This window comes from Aphis gossypii, chromosome X (assembly GCF_020184175.1).
Source record: "Aphis gossypii isolate Hap1 chromosome X, ASM2018417v2, whole genome shotgun sequence".
Lineage (NCBI taxonomy): Eukaryota > Metazoa > Arthropoda > Insecta > Hemiptera > Aphididae > Aphis > Aphis gossypii.
Window position 1 is genome coordinate 9,559,849 of NC_065533.1, and position 7,892 is coordinate 9,567,740.

General features: G+C 29.3%; 1 long non-coding RNA gene across 1 annotated transcript; it reads left to right on the plus strand.

Moving 5' to 3' along the window:
* The first annotated feature begins 2,826 nt into the window (after positions 1–2,826).
* On the plus strand, positions 2,827–6,663 carry LOC126551835 (uncharacterized). The gene is made up of 3 exons (XR_007605719.1): positions 2,827–2,954; positions 5,554–5,829; positions 6,038–6,663. It is a non-coding gene; the product is annotated as an uncharacterized LOC126551835 (long non-coding RNA).
* The last annotated feature ends 1,229 nt before the right edge of the window (positions 6,664–7,892 follow it).

The window sequence follows — 7,892 nt, forward strand, 5'->3', positions numbered from 1 at the left end:
AACATAATATTAAATAATAATATTTTATTTTATTTGGTATTTAGGTAAGAAATACTATCCACAATTTTCCAAGTTTCTATACATTTTTTTTATAAATAGCTGTTTGTATTAATATATAGCATACACTTGACATAAAATAATATAGGAATAACATTTTTATTTTTGTGAAATTAACATTAAAAAATAAATTTATTTTGAAAAATATAAACTTTATTTTAATTAAATGTATTATTATCAAATTAACTAAAAACAACTACTTAATTTATGACAATGTGATAAAAGTTATGAAAAATTAATTTTTCAAGTCGCAGCTTTTAACTTTTTTTTAATCAATTCTCAACACTATTTAATTTTATATACATAAATCAGAAAGTGGTCTAAAATAATAATATTTTTATTTAATGTGGTAGTTGATTCTTTGCAGTGTTATCAGTAACGAATTAAATTCCCTTGGAATTACATCTTCTTAATGTCAGTTAAACGGTGAGCTCTTTTTTAAAATGTAAAATTAAAAAAAAAAAATTCGAGTTGCACATTCACGGGTTTAGGATTAATATGCACCATATTTCAGAACCACAAATGAGATGGCTTGATTTCGAACGGCTTAAACGCCTTAAACATATAATCATTGCATTTTATCAATGTAGATTTTGAGTGGTATGTGGTCACTTCAGCATTCTTTCATTGTCATGACCCTCTAGAATAATTATTTCGTTTCATCAAGAAACGCCATCACTATATGAATAAAAAAAGCAAACATAATATTATAGCCAGTTTAACACTTTGCTTTATGCATTATATTATCTAAATATCGTGATATATTCGTAGTGTTTTTTTGCGATGGATGACTTAACACTATTTCGTAGAATAAATTTACTGTTCGATTAAAAGTTTTACGAAATATTAATATTCAGTACCCAACTCATTTATATAGGTAAATCGGGTTCGAACTAAGTAAATGTGTTTTATTTAAATATAGACAATATCTGAACACCATAGTATAATTTATTCGACTAGCGCTATTATGTCATATAATAATTATATAGGTACAGAGATGTACGAAACCCACGATCGACGCTTGTTTTGACGAACAATTTACGTTAATGTATAGTCAACTTTGGCGAAAGACAGATTGTACGAGGGTGTTTTAAGCGTAACTTGGCTAGATTATAATTACTTTTCAACTATAGATGGTGCACGTCAAACAATGGACTCGTTAGCAATAATATTGAATAAAAGTGACAGTACCTACCTTTAAAATCCACCATGTTCACTGTACGCAAATATTTTATAGACATTATTATTACTATCATCGTTAATATAGTTGATTGTGAATATCTTTTTCTGCCATCCACAGTGTAAAAGGAAAATTAAAATTTATACACTATTTTACTCGTTATCGATTGGTAACCGTTAAATTTTTTATCTTTAGAGCTCATGCGCCACGTCTTCGTCTCACAAGTCGAAAAATGCACAACATAGAAAATGTTCGATCAGCAGTACCAAATTTTTGTTATTAGCTTTCATATTTGAATGAATTAGTATCCAGTTATTGTATTAAAAGTAAAGGTGAGATTATTTCTGTATTGTTAATACGTTGGTTTTATATGATATTTCAATTTTCTATACGAATTACATAATGTACCATGTACTCAGTTTAAAATGTTTGCACGCATTACATACTTACAATTTAAAATAACACTGAAAACAAACGTAGATATTATAGTCTTACCTTAAGGTTTAATAATAGATCCAGTACTTGGTACTGGTCCACACTTCACCCTATAATGTTAATACTGATAAAACGTAATTGGATCTGTTGAACGCAAATTCGATAGATGTATTTTACGTTTGCAAGATGGAGACAACCCCATACGGGTGTGACGTTCTCTTAAAACAAACAAATAATTAATTTAATGCTATTTCAGACACTCAGACGTAATAATATTGAATTTTCTGTAGTGCCATAAGGATGGAGCGATATCGAGTTTCAGCAACAACAATGACAGCCGACGGGCGTATTCATAAATTATCTGTTATGTTTATTACATAAAATATTGAAATATCGCTGTCGTAGTTTCGTCTAATATACAAATTTAATATTAAATTATTCATTATCTCCCGAATCACGGTGTAATATTACATGATGTATTATATTATTGGTTATACTTGGCGATATACCAACCGATAACAGTGGTACGGTTAGTGACTTGGAAAGTTGGAATTTCTAAGAGTTACTGGGCTATTGTGAAAAGATCAACAAAGTTAATAATCTACGTGATAGTAAGCTTTAGTTGAATATTTTAATTGTTTTTTTTTTTTTTTTTAAATGGAATGAGCAAATTTACAAAGAGTTTTGTGAGATTATAGTTTGCAGCTAATCAATAAATGGATGATGGGTAAATAAATTGATTTGTATTCTAATAAAAATACTAGTTATAATATTATTAGGTATATTATTGGTTCGTTATTCTATAATATTATACAAGTGCTAATCCAGTGATCGATTAATAATTAATTCATAATTAATGCTCTGATTTGTAGATAAATATACCTACTAGCATATATTATCTCTATATATACAAATTAGAGGTGTAATCAACGTACATCCAAAACTACTGAACGGATTTAATGCTCAGTAAACGTACCTATTACTATGTATAGGCGCACTAAGAAAGGATTTTTTAAAATTCGCATTTTAAAAGGTAAAAAAAGCATAAAATCGACAGACATTTTAAAATTCACGATGAAAATTTTTGTTTATAGATATTGGCTGCTATTAATTTCAATAACTGTGTGTCTGTCGTTTGTTTGTTGCCATGTAATAATCATGCCTAGCTATAAACAAAAATTTTATAGTAAATTTTAATATGATGATGATATATATATATTATTATTATTTATATCATTATATCTTCTTTCACTGATGAAATCATCATGTTATCATTGATCAGGTAATTTAAATTATATATGAACTTAAGTACGTAATAAATAAATAGTATTAAAAAAATTCATTATTTTTTCCTTATAAAATATTATCAAATTTAATTAATTTATTATTAATGTTTCTATACTTTAACTCGCCCATCACGTTAACCTGACAAGGTGACCACGACGGGTAAGCTAGTTAGGTATATGACTCGAACACGAACTAATCATAAGATATTTTATTTGTAGGTATGATCAACAATACTGTTTATGAATACGAATTTTTTAAGTAGGTATTTATATTTTTGCATTTACCCACATTCTCAGTTTTTAGAGTATATTTTACAATTTTATTTTAATGTCATATTTGGTATTTTGATGGCATAATGCGATGTGATTATTTATTTTGTAACTTGACATGTTTTTCACTTAGAATTTTACATAAAAATATAATCTCTGCATCTACTTCCAAATTTTTGAAAATTAAAAATATATAGTAGTTGAATTTGTTTAAAATAAACCGTTCTGATTACCAATACTCTATACATTATACAGCTAATAGAAATAGAAATCATAATTAAACATACACCTGTAATATAGTTCACACTTATTATTATTATGTTATAAATAAATATGTTTTATTAAAACGAAAAATACGTCTATAAAGTTCAAGTTGTATGCATAGAGAAGCACGGTCAAATAATGATGATGGCTCAAAAGAGAATCGAGTGGTCTAGAAAATTAAACAAATACTCAGCAATTTTGAATTACTCGGTTAATTGTCGGTTATATATATTTTGCTGCACACTTTCCTGTAAACAAAGTTACGGCTTAAAATTGGTTATGACGCCAGTTTTCGTTAAAACAAACTCTATTAAATTATGAGCTTTGCTTATCGTCAGTTTGCAGAAAGTATGAAATAACACACGTAACGAGTACTTCATTGACGTAAGAAATTCAATTTATTTGACATGCCAACAAATATTACAAACACTTTATATTCTGCTATTTAAATGACGAAAAAATAACTGACTATGTAGTATCTATATCATACTGACAGAAATATAAGTCATTATGTAAACGTCCTAAACATAAAGTCGTTCACTCATGATAATTGTTAACACATAAAAAAATATATAACATTTTCGTAGAAGACTAAATTTTTAAAAATATTAAATTAGATATATTATATTTTAAAATTCCAAAATAAAAAATTAATATTTCAATCTCAAAACGATAATTTCATCAAACAACACTCATTATTTTAAGATCTATTAATTTTTTGAAAATAAATTTTCTTTACATAATTTCAAGTCTAAATAAAACATTAAAAAAAAATGTACCTATATTTAAGTTTTTAATTTTTTGAATGACAACATATAACACATGAACATTTTTAATTTCATACTCTGAAGCAGAATATTTTTTGGATTATTTTGATACATAAAAATTAAAATTCAGACGAGCATTTTATGAGTAATAAGTATATAAAATTTAGGTGAGCGGAATGGAGAGGTACAGCCCTACAGCGATACAGTCGATACAGATATTATCCCGCTAAATATTGGGCTACTACTCTGCTTAAATATATTCTAAACTTTAAATACTTTCAATACTTATAACTCATAAACTAGTCCGTATTTCGATTCTTATACATCGAAATATTTAAAAAATATTCTACTTCTGAACGATTGTTGATTGCCATGAATGACATTCATTAGTCATTAGCTTATTATCCTTATTAATTATTGTTATTAATAATTGAATTTACTAATTTGGTCTCAGTTGGTATTATTATTATTATATTTTTTTTTCGTAATTTGAGCAATGTAGTTAAGTTTATTAGTAATTATGATGTCAGGGGCCAAAAATAAGAATATGTATTAGTTTTGTTTAAAATATATATTTATAAATTGAAATATAAGTATGTAAATTAACCAAATATTATTGTTTTGTTTAATTATGCATCTAAACTGTTTTTTACTTAAACACATTTCCATTTATTTGAATAAAGTTGTAGTTATTGAAAATCAATGCAAAGATTATGTCACAATTTCTACTGATGTTCTTAAGGTATAAATATAATTATTATTTTATTATTGTTTAATTATTTAAAGATTTTACGCAAAACTATTAATGGTAAAAAAATTAATGAATAAAAATTTAATGGGTTAGCAGTAATAAAAATCAACAATTAATTTAAAGTAATAGCAGATGCAGAAATTATTAAAGTTTTTACAATGAAATCTCAGAAACGTCTTTGCTCGGTAGATTGGTTAAAATAAATATTTTGAATGTTCTGAAAAATCTATTAAAAAAATCCACTGTAACGGATAAAACGATAATAATATATATTAACAATATTGTGTATAATCTCGACGTTGAAATAAATAATTACTCCTGATTATTATTAAATAAATTATTCAGAAAATCGAGATAAAATGATAATAATATACATTAACAGTATTGTGTATAATTTCGACGTTGAAATATATAATTACTCCTGATTTGTTTTATTTTATTATTATTTATTTGTTTGAATATTTATTTAAAACTAAACAGGTTTAAAATTCATAAAATCCTCTGGAATATTAAGTTAAAACAGGGTTACGTTCTGTACTCTAGATAGAAGCCGGACGTCCGGCCGAGTTTGATTTCTGGGCAACGCGAAGAGTGCTGGCGATGGTATCCGGTTCACTACTACCATCGTGGTCGATGCGGTGTCATCAGTGGTCTCTAAATCAGTGTTATCGTCGGTATGGTCTTCGTCGGTTCCGCTGATCAGATTTGGACGGCAACGTCGCCGACAGCCCCTTCTTATAGTCCTCTTTCTTCTCGACCTTCTCCTAGACAATGCATCTTTGTCGTCTTCTTCAACGTCCTTGCTGTAGTCGACAATAAGTTCGTTTAATATTATAATTTATGTATGTATGTATGTATGTATGTATATACCTATATTAAATACATAATATGACTTAATGTGCTGTGATAATAATACTAATATATAATAATTATTTTCAATCACACAACAAGCACAACAGCGTTATGTATATATATATATATAAATTAAAAATTATGAGTATCATTCAAAATAAAACTATTATTTCAGGTGTTGCTTAATGAAACTCTCAAATTCAAAGCAATCATCAGTAATCGTGTGGGCAGAACGACGTGAAAGAACCCCAAAAAACAAAACATAGGTGGTATTACTGAAGCTTTGGACAACGTTGGTCAGTCAACCAGTAGTATCAACGATTTAATAATATTAAGATGTGGTCGTCGATCAAGGGGTAGAGGTCAAGGAGTTGCAGGACGTGAGGCCGATCGTGGTCTGGTCGCCGTCGAACAAGGAGACGTAGCATCAGTAGTACCAAAGAAGACGAAGACGACGATTACAGCACAGGCGCTGAAGAAGACTACGAAGATGACGATTCGTCAACGGTAGATGCGTCGTCTAGGAGAAGGTCAAGAAGAAAGAGGAGTAGACGAAGGGGCAGTCAGCGACGTCGCCGTCTAAATCAAATCAGCGGAACCAACGAAGACGATATACCGACGATAACATCGACTTAGAGACCACCGATGACACTACATCGCCCAACGATGGTAGTAGCGTTACCCTGTTTTAACTTAATCTTCCAGAGAATTTTATGCATTTTAAACCCGTTTAGTTGTAACTAAATATTCAAACTAATAAATAATAATAAAATAAAACAAATCAAGAATAATTATATATTTTAACGTTGAGAATATACATAATACTGTTAATGTATATTATTATTATTTTATCCCGATTTTCTAAATAATTTATTTTTTCGGGATACATTTATACCTACTAGACAGAAATTAATTAGCAAATGCACACTGTATATTTATGTATTTTTTAAGTACTCAAAAAACCATTCTCAATTAGCAATTTCTTAAAATTATTATAGATTATAAATATTGATGGGAACAAACAATAATTTAATCAACAAAAATATTTTATAAAAACCATCACTTACTTTTATCGATACGTACAACTGATTAAACAATTTTTTTGTAAATTCATTTTTATTTCAAGAATGATACAAAAACTACAAACGATACCTTCATAAATTATTTATAAAACCATTGTAGGTACTCAAGAAAACCACCCAAACTATAAGGAATAAAATAAACAGTAGTGACAAAACAACCAGCATTTACTGATTTATCAAATATATGAGGTTCTGGACCACACTCTTTTTAAAATGGTTCTGAAGAATATTAATAAATACAATATTGTTGTTGGCTGAAATACAACCTCCACGTTTAATATTTATTTGGTGCGTTGTACGGGGATATGTCACAGACCACAGTTGTTTATTTTCCAAGATTATTGCAAACAAAAAATATTTAACTAACATTTTTAATGAGTGCTGTCTATTATAATTGACTTTTAAATTCTGGGACCAAGTATTTTATTATGTCTGGTAAACGTTCAAATTCAAAGCAATCGTCAGTAATCGTGTCGGCAGAACGACGTAAAAAAACCCCAAAAAGACAAAACATCGGTGGTATTACTGAACCTTTGGACGACGTTGGTCAGTCAACCAGTAATATCAATGATGTAATAACATTGAGACGTGGACGTCGATCAAGGAGGCGAAGGTCGAGGAGCCGCAGGAGGCGTGGCCGATCGCGGTCTGGTCGCCGTCGGACAAGGAGACGTAGCGTCAGCGGTACTGAAGAAGACGAAGATGACGACTACAGTACGGATGCTGAAGAAGACGACGAAGATGACGACTCTTCAACGGTAGATGCGTCGTCTAGGAGAAGATCGAGAAGAAGGAGAAGTAGACGAAGGGGCAGTCGGCGACGTCGCCGTCCAGATCAGATCAACGAAACCGACGATGACGATACCGATGAAAACACCGACTTAGAGACTACCGATGACATCGCATCGTCCAATAGTAGTAGCGTCCCAACGATGGCGGCCAGAGGAT